At 36.6% G+C, this 14143-nt stretch overlaps 1 protein-coding gene across 1 annotated transcript in view; it reads left to right on the top strand.

Annotated features, from left to right (window-relative positions):
- The window catches only part of LOC109838876 (AP-4 complex subunit epsilon), a 49200-nt gene that overhangs the window by 4043 nt on the left and 31014 nt on the right, over positions 1-14143 (top strand).

The raw sequence follows: 14143 nt of genomic DNA, 5'->3' as shown, positions 1-14143 counted from the left end.
CCTCGCCTCCACTTCAGACTGGTCGCACGCGCCTAACGGGAGAGCGGGAATCCCCTTGACATCGTTCCCTGGGAACAGGTAATCAGCCCAATTCTTGTGGCTGATCCCCGGGGTCTTCTTCTTCTTCCCCTTGTGATTCGAGGCCCCTAGGGTACTGAGGCATATGTGGTAGTGGCAGAGTAACTCCCACAGAGTTTCAACCGCCAAAGGGGAATGGCTCGACAGCTGATCAATCTCATCTTGATCGGGGACGTACTCCTCGTAAGGAAAGTCTCCCAGAGGCAGCCCCGACACGTCGTACATCTCGTGAGGGGTGATACCAAGCTCACCATTGGGGGTGAAAAACGTGCCGCTTTCCGCGCAATACAGTTCCAAGATACTATGGAACTGAGAAGCGTTGATCCGCAGGCCGTGTCGAGTGGCTTCGATGGCCACATACAGCTCTGTGCCCTTGAGATCAGCATTTTCGGCCAGAACATAGTCGGTGATCTTGGACCACCACGTGTCGCTGCCGGGTGCAGAATAGACCCACCCCGGGGCCCTAAAGTCCTTAGGGGGAAAGCTTCCACCAGCTCGAAAGAAGCGGTGACGGAAGGTCTCCGCCACCGCTGTCGACTCCCCCACGGGCGGTTCAGTGAACATTAAGCCAGGGCAGCAACTCATCATACTGAGGGGAATAGTATGGCTAGCCCGATTCAAACGGTGATCGGTAAAGGCACATCAAACCCGTTGATAGCTGAGGATTTGCTAAAAATCCTAAAAGAAATCAAGTGCGCTTACTTCGCCTAAAATTTCTTCATTCAAAGTATTCCAGACCACACGCAAGCTGGTTTAGGTCTGAAAACTTTGAAGGGGGTCTTGTAGACGGTAAAAAATACCTCTATGGGTCTACAGGAAATTTGTCTACGAGAAGAGTTCGCACGCCCAGTTCTCTGGCGCGGACCTAAACCGCGTAGACGTCGACTGTACTCAAGTCCAGGTTCGCCTAACGGTCGACTCGCCAGCACGAGTTAGGGTCGATCAGGATGGCGGAAATTCGCTCTTCGCTCAACTCGCCTGCCCGAGTTCGGAGTCGAATCCGCCAGCAAGCCCCAAAACCGTCAGTACAGCTGGGTATCCACTACCCCACGTGCTGAGATGGGCCTTCCCATCTCTCTCGAGCCGAAGGAAGAGAGCACGATACCCCAGGACCGTCAAACGGCCGCTCGCAGTACGCGCAGCACGAAAGCCTGGACAGGTGTCGAGTCAACCTGAGCATTCATAAATGCGACTCACCTCGGATGTCTGAGCCAAGAGCTGGATCCGCCGGCACTCGGCAAGCTGGCTAGACCCACTCGAGTACTGTACACCTACTTCACCGCCTCTCCTGACCGGAAAGGAGAAAGCACCGTGCTCAAAGCACGCCGGGCGGTCACGCACAGTACAAGTAATCGGACAGACACTTCATCGATCTGCGAACTCATAAATGCGGTTCATTAATGCTGGTCAAATCCACTCGGATAGCAGTCGTTCATTGCCTCACACACAAGATGGGCCTTCCCATCGTAGGTGACAGGACATAGAGCACAATCCCTGGAATGACCATTCATGGTATCGAGGAACGGCGAGACGTCTCTGAAGAGGATGTGGTCACATCCCACAATTCAAGGAGAAGTCGAGCTGTCCTTCTTTCATTTAAAAGCCCATTCCAGCACGATGGAAGAGAGGTCACAAAACTTGGAGAAAAAAAGAGTTGAGACCAAGCTGTTAGCAAATCCTTGCATTACAGCACTGCTGCCTAGTTCCGAGCTCCGATCGCCGACGAACTAAGCAGACCCGAACTCCATTACCCCGAGCTTCTACTGCGAACTGAAGCTCTCCAGCAACCTCATTCAAACGGTCCAAGGGAAGCAGACTCGACCCGAGCATCGAGCGAAGCGTCCTATAGCCACCTAAAGTCCCCACACAAAACAAAGAGGGCCTTCCCTCTGCTTCTGTTGTAAACATTTGATTTGTTAGTTTGTAATAAGCTTTCTTATAAATACAAACGAAACTCCTTTCTTCGGAAGAATCAAATTTTCACCCTACACACCTCTGGCACTTTTAACTTTCTTTCAGTGTTTCAAGCGAAAATATAACACAGAAAGAAACAGTGACAAAGTCTACGTATTCAATATCGTAGCCAGTGATTATCATTAAACTAATAATCTCTGAATTCATACCTCGCATGTATGGGGAACTTTATCCCGAATCCTAAGTAGGTATAAGTCAACGCCTAATACGCGTTACCGGTTAGTCTTTGACCGTGAAAAGGACAAAAATCCACGTATTCAACATCGTGGTAGGTCGTTATTAATAACGCCAAAATCCATGTCTTACACGCATGTGAGACTTTATCTTGATCCCTAAATAGAGATAAGTCTGCACCTCACACATGCTGCTGGGTGGTCCATTCCCGCAAAAATGACCAAGTCTGCGTATTCAACATCGTAGCACCAACAATCCATGTCTTTCATGCATGAGGGGACTTTATCTTGATCCCTAAATAGAGATAAATCTGCATCTAACACGTGCTGCCGGGTAGTGCATTCCCGTAAAAATAGCAAAGCCTACGTATTCAATATCGTAGCAGGTTGTTATTGATAACACCAAAATCCATACCTTACACGCATGGGGGACTTTATCTTGATCCCTAATTAGAGATAAGTCTATGCCTAACACGCGTTGTCGGTTAGTCTTTTTCCGTAAAAATGATAAAGTCTATGTATTCAAAATTATAGCATCAAGTCTAAGAGGGTTCATTCTCTTATCACAACGTTACATGTGAAACGGATCCAAATAATTCACATGCTAGCCCGACTCAAACAGTAGTCCGTAAAGGCTTATCAAATCCGTTGATGGTTGAGGGTTTGCAAAAAATCCTATGCATGTTTGGAGATCCATCAGCTTAAAAGATGTGAGCCGAAATTTGAAACAGATAAGCTAAAGACAAGTCTTAAAGACTTAGTTAAAAATACATGAAAGCCACCTCCGCATCTCAAGTCAAAACGCCAAGGTCAGACCTACGTTGCACAAACTACAACGCTGAGGTCACACCCGGGTTACAAATTTAAAACGCAAGGGTGAGACCCACGTCTCAAGTTTGAAACGTATGGGTTCACCCCCACATTCCAGAAGTAGGATTATTACGCATACCTTCATACGGGTCCTACGTGGCAAATCCCTTCAACCAAGATGCCTTCAAAGCGAGTGCAGAGAACAACTCCTTTACGACAAGGAATCAACAGCTCCAAGATCAGAGTCGAGATCCAAAGTATTCTGAAAATTCGTCCCAGTCAACTGTGAACTTTTAAAAACTTTGGAGGGGGTCTGTAGGCTGTCTAAAAATCATAATAGATAGCTGATCCCCCCATCAAACACCGATGATGGAAGTTACAATCTGACGACTTCCAGAAGGCTATAATTTAAAGACTTTCACGTAGATCAATGAAGGTTACAATCTGACGACCTTCGTAACAGCTGATGAAAGTTCTAATCAAATAGTCTTCACAATCAACATCGGGAGTTACAATCGATGACTCTCATATTTTTAAGGAGCCAAGACGAAGATTACAAGATGACGGTCTTTGCAACGCTCTAGCAAAAGAGACTATAAATTGACGGTCTCTTCAAATCCAGACGCAGAGCTCACCTATGCGTCCCAGATTCAAAGTGCATAGCTCGTGGTTGTGTTCCCAGAACGAAACGCATAGGTCCTCCCTGCGTTGCCACACCAAAACGCGGAGGTCCTCCCCATGTGTCAGCAATAAAACACAGGGGTCGAACCTACGTTGCAACATCAAAACGCAGGGGTCGAACCCGCATTGCAATATCAAAATGTAGGGGTCAGACCTGCGAGGGTCAAACCCGCGTTTTTTGTGTTCGACTGGTTCAAACAGAACCTGAACGGTCTTCAAACCGTATCTCCACTTAATGGGGTCGGTTACACCCCATTATGGAGAGATTTTAAGGGGGATTGTTGGCCTTCTTGTTTTGATGATGATTTACAAATAGTTTACTACTAATGTTATTTGTCTAGTGTTCGTGCATTCCTATGTTTTATAGACAAACAACGTAGTTGGAGGTTGGATGGATTGAGCCTACATGATCATATCAAGAGGAGGTTGGTGGAATTGTGGAGTGAAGCTTATGCAATTCAAGTTAAAGATCGAGTTCAAGCTTCATCCGCAAGTGTACCAAGTCAAGCTTAATTAAAGATCAAGATCATTGCTTGGGTAATTTTAATTTAAGTGTTATATTATGTGTGTTAGATACTCTAAGCTCAATATAATATACACACACATTTTATTGGTTTCTTCATATATATATAGTTATATATACATACATGTGTTTTGGTTTTTTATGATATTACATACTCTATTGTGTTTTAGTACTTATTGCATAGAATATGTAATTTTGTGAAAATATTGTCTTATTAGTTTATAGACTTCAATATCAGTTTATACATGTTTTACTAAGTCTATAAAAACATTTTACAAAGTTTCAAAAGTTGGTTTATGTCAAAACATCAAAATTCAAGTATCTCATATTTTTATGTTTTGGACTATTTTGCAAAATGATAATTTTTCACAAATGGGAAATGTAATTTGGAAAATTCTTCCTATTTTGTAAAATGATGATACTTTTCATTTGGGAGGTCCTTTCTGATAACCAGTCGCTGTAGCATGTTTATTATCATGTCTACAATCATTCCCCAAAGTTTTACATTTTTTGGAATTTATTTGATATTTTTAAACAGCATTTTAAAATTAGCAAAATAGTTTTTGAATATCAGTTTTCGGTCGACCGAACCGGTCGACCGAACCTGAGTTCTCGTGTTCACTGGGCGACAGAGAGTTCGTCGGTCAACCGTCGCGGTCGACCGAGAGCTTCATTCGGTCGACCGCACCGGTCGACCGGATAAGTCAGCTGGTGTTTTTCTCGTGTTTGTCCTGGATAGCGGTCGACCGAAATTTCCGTCGGTCGACCGATCGTTTCTGTCGGTCGACCGCGGGCTTTTTGGACTTTTACTTAGGGGTTTTGGCTGAGATTTCAAGTGGGTATAAATACCCCATTGCTGATCTCTTTTCAATATCAAGAATGTTTTAAAGAAGTTTTTAAACAAATTTTAAACAAGGGTTTAAGTGTGTTTAAGGGTTTGTTTTGTTTGTGAAGAAGTTTTCACAAGTGGAGGAGATCATCTTCTTGTTTGGGCTTCAATCTCCATCTCTCCATCTTGTTATTCAGAAAAGAATCTCTAAACTCATTTCTAGCTATTTATTATTTTGTTTATAATTTCTATATGCTAGATTTTAATTGAGTTTAGTTTTGATTTTGATTTCACTCATTGTTTACACACACCCACTTGAGCTTATTGTATTTGCATACATAGTATATTAGGGTTGTGAGAGATTATAACATTGAGTTGTGCTTCATTGTGTTCTCATCTATTGTAGAGAACAAATTTATATTTGTTACATTGTGAGGTTGTTAGGTTTTCGGTGAGCTAGAAACCGAGTGTGTAGTGAAGTTTATCGGATGAACTGAGAACAAACGATTGATGCACGCCAGTAGACGTTAGACAATCAGATGGAGCGTGAAACCCAGATCTGTGAGGAACAAATGTACAATGTTATAATCGGCTAGTGAACGATCGAAAACCCCGACGTAATACAGTCGATAGCTGAGATTTTACTCCCCGGTCAGTGAAGGGAAGCGGAGACGAATAAGGACGAAAGTTCGAAACTCCTGAATCATATGCTATGTTGCAGTTGTCTTTGGACGTAAATTAATGTTTTCGTATTATAATCTTAATATCGACAACTCATCTGGCATTACTAATTAATCTCATCCACTATCTTGTTTAAGACTTAATTTTACCTTTGGTTGTTTATTATAATATCCTATAGACATAAATACATCTCATCATAATATGATATAATACTCATTGTATCAATTAGTATATCCTAGCTCATATTCTTATGTTTTTATACTATACTAGAGATACGTAACTTATAATTATTTTTAATTGGCATTTAATCGGATTAGATTAGCATAAGACCCTAATCACCCCCCCTCTAGGGTCTAACAATTGGTATCAGAGCTTGGTGCTCTTTGATTTAAGGTCTAATCGCCTTGAGTTAAAGATCCAAGTTATCTTTTTGTGCTAATCTTGTTTTGATTGCATTTGTATCTTGCTTGCATATTTTTTACAAATCATGGATATGAATGATGCATCTTGTTTAGGCTATGATTCTAGTGTTGCTCCTAAATTCAATGTTTTCTCCTATGCTCAATGGTGCTTTAGATTCAAAATATTTGTTCAATCTAAAAATATCGATTTATGGGAAATCATTGATTGTGCTTATATTGTGCCCACGTTGGAGAAATCTAAGTGGAGCAAACATGATAAAAAGATGTTTATTATGAACAAGCTTATGTTAGAATTTTTATTAAATGCATTTGATTCATTTATGTCTAACAAGCTTGATTCTTTTGATAGTGCTTACACCTTATGGAAATTTATTGAAGCACATCAAGGGGACTTGGAGGCGATCCGACAAGCTTTGGAGGATCCCGCTTCAAGTTCAAAAGGGGCATCATGCACACGGCCACTAGGCGATAGCCCTAGTGAGGTTTGCGAGTTCGAATCTATTAATAATTTACCTAATGATGAACTTGCTTGTGCTAGTAAAAGATTATTGCATGCCTACAAGAAATTACAAAATGATTTCATTGATTTAAAATGCAAGCATGAGGATTTGAAATCCGATCATGAGTTGTTGATTTCTAAGTTTGATAATGTTTCAAATGAGAATGTGATCCTCAAAGAAAAGAATGATAAATTAAAATCGGATCATGATTCATTGCTTTCAAACTTTGCTATTTCAACTCATGAAAAAGAAAATGCCATGCTAGAAGTAGAGACTATTAGAAGTAAATTTACATCATTTAAAAATGATCATATTTGCTCTACTTCTATTGACAATGCTTCTATGCCTAATGATGAGTTGAACAATATTAAAAATCGCATTTCATCTTTAGATTCAATATTGACAATGATTCTATGCCTAATGATTAGTTGAACAATATTAAAAATCGTATTTCATCTTTAGATTCAACTCTTAACACATGCATTGTTAATAACAAGAAACTTATGGACTTATGTGCAAAGTCTCGTGCTAACTCTTCAAAACCAAGCACTCACTATGCACATATGTATAGCAAAGTTTACAAATGCTCATCAAGTTTCTTCATCACATGTACACACACATGCACCCATTGTTCATCATAAGCATGCTCATGTGTATAGATGTGATCATTGTGGTAGATTTGGTCATTTGGCCAAATTTTGTTTTGATTTAAAGAGAGTTTCACATTTGCAAAATAATTTTAAAAGATCATCCATGTTTGCAAATGTTTCAAATATTTCCCGTGCACGAGCTAATGGTCCACAAAAACAAATGGATCTCTTTCATTGCACAAATTGCAATCGGAAAGGTCATTTGAGTGATTATTGCTTTGACCGTGTTAGTGCACTACATGTGTCCAAAAGGGTTCATAACCCTAGGGCTTTGAGCTTAAATGATAGGGGTCATGTCCCTAAATCTTTTGGTACCAAGAGTTCTTGGGTACCAAAACATATTTGATTTTCAAACTAAGAATTTTAATGTTTTTATCTTTCTCCTTCTTGGTTTTGAAAATTATGCTTTAAAATCTTTTGGTTATGAAAACAATTTTTCTTGTATCAAATCTTTTTTTTCATGATTATTATTTTTGTTTTGATGAGAGGACTATGTTTATATAACCCTCCGGAGTTATTGGGTGTTTATTCCCAAACATTGTTTACCGGGTGCTAAAAATGTTTATATGGGTTATTATTAGCTCAAGAGCTAGATATGGTTGCCTCTCTTGATTTTTTAAAATCAATGATGATTTGGTTTTATGTTCTTATATGATTTACTTGTGATTTATGATTTCATTGGTTTATTTGTTTTCATTTGAAAACCTTTTACATGATTTTCATGTTCTTTTTCTTTTGATTTCATAAATCTATTTTTGATCTTTATGTTTTTGTTAATGAGACACTATTTTTATATTGAGATACTTATATGCGTTCTCATTATCTCTTGTATGTGAGTGATATTTAGCATATTCATGTATGCTTGCTCACATATGTTTGCCATGATCTTTATTTCATATATTCTTTATGGCTTTTTGATAGGAGGAGCAATCCCTATATCTTTTTATATGTTATACTCACCTATGCTTATTAATAGGGGGAGCTTTCGCTCTCTTATTCTTCTTGTTCCCTTTTTGATGTTGTCAAAGGGGGAGAAATATTGTGAGTATATGTATATTCTTTCTTGTTTATATGCATGTGAATTATAAATTATATATTCATTTACTTCATGCATATGTTTCTTTTTGTAAATTGTTTGTCATCATCAAAAAGGGGGAGATTGTTGGCCTTCTTGTTTTAATGATGATTTACAAACAATTTACTACTAATGTTGTTTGTCTAGTGTTCGTGCATTCCTATGTTTTGTAGACAAACAACGTAGTTGGAGGTTGGATGGATTGAGCCTACACGATCATATCAAGAGGAGGTTGGCGGAATTGTGGAGTGAAGCTTATGCAATTCAAGTTAAAGATCGAGTTCAAGCTTCATCCGCAAGTGTACCAAGTCAAGCTTAATTGAAGATCAAGATCATTGTTTGGGTAATTTTAGTTTAAGTGTTATATTATGTGTGTTAGATACTCTAAGCTCAATATAATATATACACACATTTTATTGGTTTATTCATATATATATAGTTATATATACATACATGTGTTTTGGTTTTTTATGATATTACATACTCTATTGTGTTTTAGTACTTATTGCATAGAATATGTAATTTTGTGAAAATATTGTATTATTAGTTTATAGACTTCAATATCAGTTTATACATGTTTTACTAAGTCTATAAAAACATTTTACAAAGTTTCAAAAGTTGGTTTATGTCAAAACATCAAAATTCAAGTATCTCATATTTTTATGTTTTGGACTATTTTGTAAAATGATGATACTTTTCATTTGGGAGGTCCTTTCTGATAACCAGTCACTGTAGCATGTTTATTATCATGTCTACAATCATTCCCCAAAGTTTTATATTTTTTGGAATTTATTTGATATTTTTAAACAGCATTTTAAAATTAGCAAAATAGTTTTTGAATATCAGTTTTCGGTCAACCGAACCGGTCGACCGAACCTGAGTTCTCGTGTTCACTGGGCGACAGAGAGTTCGTCGGTCGACCACCGCGGTCGACCGAGAGCTTCCTTCGGTCGACCGCACCGGTCGACCGAATAAGTCAGCTGGTGTTTTTCTCGTGTTTGAAGGGTTTTAAAAAGAGTTTAAGCTTGTTTAAGCTTGTTTAAGGGTTTGTTTTGTTTGTGAAGAAGTTTTCACAAGTGGAGGAGATCATCTTCTTGTTTGGGCTTCAATCTCCATCTCTCCATCTTGTTATTCAGAGAAGAATCTCTAAACTCATTTCTAGCTATTTTTTATTTTGTTTATAATTTCTATATGCTAGATTTTAATTGAGTTTAGTTTTGATTTTGATTTCACTCATTGTTTACACACACCCACTTGAGCTTATTGTATTTGCATTCATAATATATTAGGGTTGTGAGAGTTGTAACATTGAGTGTGGGCTTTTATTGTGTTCTCATCTATATTAGAGAACAATTTATATTTGTTACATTGTGAGATTGTTAGGTTTTCGGTGAGCTAGAAACCGAGTGTGTTGTGAAGTTTTCGGTGAACTAGAAAACCGATTGTGACGAGTGACGTTGATCGGTGAGCATTGAAAACTGATATTGTGAGGTGTAAACGTTATTCGGGTGAACGTAGAAAACCCGGTTGTGATAGTGGATTTCTCCCCGGGAGTGGGGAGCGGAGACGTAGGACGGAAGGTCCGAACTCCGTGATCATATTGCTTGTTTGAGTTTGTCTTTGGCGTATTTGTTTTTGCATTTATCTTATATCGCCAATTGTGCATTACTCATTTATTTCATCCACTATCTTGTTTAGATTATTTACCCTTGTGTTGTTTATATATCCTTGCATATATCTCTATCATATAGGATATATCTCATTGTTCATATTGCTTATCCTAGCTTATATTCTTGTTGTATTTCATACTTGCTAGGATAACGTATTAATTAATTTTAATTGGCATTTAATCGGATTAGATTAGCATAAGACCCTAATCACCCCCTACCCCCCTCTAGGGTCTAACAGGGATTACACCCCTTAAACCATTGAACAGTTTTAAAACTGTTTCCCATGATTTGAGGGCGGTTACATCCCACTTAGGAGTGATTTAAGGGATGGTTACACCCCCTTAATCCCATATAAAAACGAGTAAACTCAACTGAGTTTGAGGCTTTTTTTTGGGCTGGTCTTTTGGGGGCTGGCAGATTGCTCTTGGATTGATCTCTTTTGGCCTTGGAGCTTGGCAGAAAATAAGAGATCTTCGCTAGCTTTTTGGGGGAATTGTTGGAGCTTTGGAGATCGACAACAAGAGCTTTCTTCATCATTGGCTTATAAACCGATTTCGGTTAAATCAACTCTTTCATAGAGTTTCAAACTCGTTCAGAGTTACCAACTCTATCCAGAGTTCTAAAACTTGCTTTGCAAGTTCTCCACAATGTCAAATCGTGAGGAGAAGATCACGTTCCAGTGAAACAAGATGTTCGGATCATCAACAAGAAGCAAACTCGACGCGAGCATTCGATGGAGGCATCTCATCGCCACCGTGAAGAACCCAAACTTAAACAAAGGAGAGAATTCAGATCAATTCTCTTCTCTTTTGTAATCAGGGAATTCGAATTGTAATTGAGATTGAGAGAATACAAATCTAATATATTACTTTCATTTCTTTTTACTACAAATTTTCCATCAAACACTCTATAGTGACTTGATCGTCGGAAGGATCACCGGAGAACCCAACTTTGGTCCTCTAACGTGCTTAATTTGTAGCACTCTTATCCTAATAGGGATCGACCATCTAAAGGAGATGAGGGGACTTCTACATCCCTCATATCGACCCTAAGCCCCATCGTTGATTCGAGATTATCCTCTAAACCCGTTGCTGAGTCCTCGGATATCAACATATTTAAATTAGCTTACTATCATGTTATTAAACAATTTATCTTAGAGTGTAATTATTAAATAATAATGTAATCATTAGTTTAAGTAACACTATTGAAATAATTTTTATATTATTAAATATTTATCCTATCTAGATGTTTTTTTATAACACTAGTATAGTGCATGTGTATTGCACGTGTATTTATTTTTATGTTTATTTTTTGTGATGATACTTTTTGTATGTGTGAACTATCCACCTAATTAGTCATCATGAGTAACTTTAGAAATCTCAAATACAAAAAAACATCAATCACTAGATGTTTGCTAAGAAAAATTACAAGGATAGCAAGTGTAATGGATAATCATGATGCTCATTTAAAAATATATCTATGTTTAAAAAGTTCCCCTTTGAAGATTTTTTTACACGTGCATTTAATATGGTTTAAAAAATGTTCGATCAATCATTTTTTGCATGAGAGGCTTTCAAACATGTTATTTTCAACTCAATGTTAAGTTGAATTAGCACACAAATCTTCTAGCCCGGTAATTAATAAATTAATATTTTTGTATGCGTCATTAGTGTTATGAACCAAAATCACCAAATACTTTCTGACACATCAATCTTTAAAAATTTTGAGAATGCATGAGATATGATGTTGTCTACTCTACCTATATAAAGATTGTCAATGGTCTCCTTGTGTTGACAGTTCTTATAACCTCTGTAAGTTTTAATGTCAGTGCTTTTGTTAATTGCTAAATATTTATTGCCATTGGCAACTACCTAGGATTAAAACCATTATCATTAATTCTAAAAAATTCAATGAACTAATTTGTAGTTTTATGCTACTTTTTAACTTAAATTCTAAAATCTTGCCTTTTTTAGATAGAGAATGACTTTTATAGGCCTACAATTCAGAGAATTCTTATATGGAATAAAATATAAGGAATAAGGCTTAGAGTCAAAATTAGAGCAATTTCACATAACATCATATCTTTTGGCCCATTTTAAGATAAACCTTCAGAATTTTAAAAATATCAGTCAGTTGGCCCCTTCACTTTTAGGCGATTCACAAAGATCAAAATGTTTGCCCATTTTTTCTCTCTTTCGGTGGTATAGCCCCTAAATTTTTTTCAATATACACACCTAACTTCCAACAATTATTTTCACAAAAGCCTCTAAACAATTATAATATGAAAAGTGTATAATACAACACCTAACTTCCAACAATTATTTTCACAAAAGCCTCTAAACAATTATAATATGAAAAGTGTATAATACACAATCAATTATGACAACACTATGTCAAAAGCCTCTAAACAATTATAATATGAAAAGTGTATAATACACAATCAATTATGACAACACTATGTATTCCAGTCCACATGAAACTAATTAGAGGAACTGTTTGTTACCCATTGAAGAATATACATACACAGAGTCAATCAGAACAGAATTATCTCGCTACAACAAATGCACATTAATACCACAAAATGTCTAAACAGTAACACTCTCAAAAGAACTCAAAATACATAATGTTTCCATCTTCTTACTACTATGTCCTCCTCTCCCTAGAATCTCAGCCTCCACCAGGTTGGACACCTCCGGCGACATTCACCCCCTTCAAAAAACTCACGCATATATACTAAAACAAATGGTGCCACAAAAACTTCTCTCTTGTAGTAGGACATAGATATAAGATATTATTATCAAAGAAACATAAAATTCCTTACCCATTAATAAAATATCGTGGTCAGTTCATTCAGACTCAAGAAAGTTAGTGCGATAAATATACAACCAATTTATTGGTATGAAAACTAAGACTTACCATAGATTTGTAAGCAAATTGATAATCCTCCTCCTCCTCCTCTTCAAAATCTTCAATATAAACAACTCTCTTATATGACCTACACATCTAATATTGAAATTAAGTTTTAACATGTTTCATAAGAATCTCTAGGGGTTTATAATATCTCAAAAGTGCTAATTGAATTAATGCACATGTACGTTTACAAATTGATGGGTGGTGTAGAGCTTGGCATTATTTCTATATATCAAATGCATTGACTATTGGATGATGTTAATTGGACTTAAGTACTTTATTGGACGTGGAGGAAGGTTTAGTTGGAGTAAGTTGAGTAAAAACTATATAATAATATTTAGGTGACAAAAAAGTAAGATAAATGTACATCTCTCAAAGATAATTAATGTACATCTTATACTAACTATAATATATAGTTTACTAATATATAGATATAAAGTTTCTTAATATATACATATTGAAGTCTAGTACAAAAAATGTAACTATTAATAGTTTTACTGTAGTTTATAAAAATATATCTAACTATAGTAAATAATAGTTATAATATTGTAGTCTTAAATCCTTTAACTGTAATTAATGTGATATGATTTAATGAGATTGAGAGTTATGAGAAGAATTTGAAAGTTATATTCAGTGTTAGGAGTTTGTGGATGAATGTTATGAGTGTGTGGTTAGATGAAAATTTGATGATCATAAAGATGGTAGTGGTTATGAAAAATTGAGTATGAATTTGTCATCATGTATGTATGAATGGATGAATGTGTAGTCAATGGTGACGTTATGAAAAATTAAGTAATTGTGTGTCTCATGTATGCATGGTTGATGTGTTGGAGGGCATACTAGGGAGAAATGTTTTAACATAGCAACCCACTTTTATAATAGTGTTAGATTATATTTATTAAATAATGATTAAAATAATGGCAATAATTCATAATATTATACGACCTTATTTATACTATTGTTAATAATTATAATTATGTATAGTACTTTATTAAATAAATATTTTTACTATTTTATTATAATTAATAATTACTTATTATAAATTATAATATATTTATAAATTTTGTTACTATTATAAATTATTAATATTTTCTAGCGAATGGCCAAATATTTTGGGGAAATGAAGAGGTGCATAGCTAATGAGAAGTTATGAATCATTTAGTGTTA

This window comes from Asparagus officinalis, chromosome 4, assembly GCF_001876935.1.
Source record: "Asparagus officinalis chromosome 4, Aspof.V1, whole genome shotgun sequence".
Taxonomy (NCBI): Eukaryota; Viridiplantae; Streptophyta; class Magnoliopsida; order Asparagales; family Asparagaceae; genus Asparagus; species Asparagus officinalis.
This window is presented reverse-complemented; position numbering and strand designations above follow the sequence as displayed.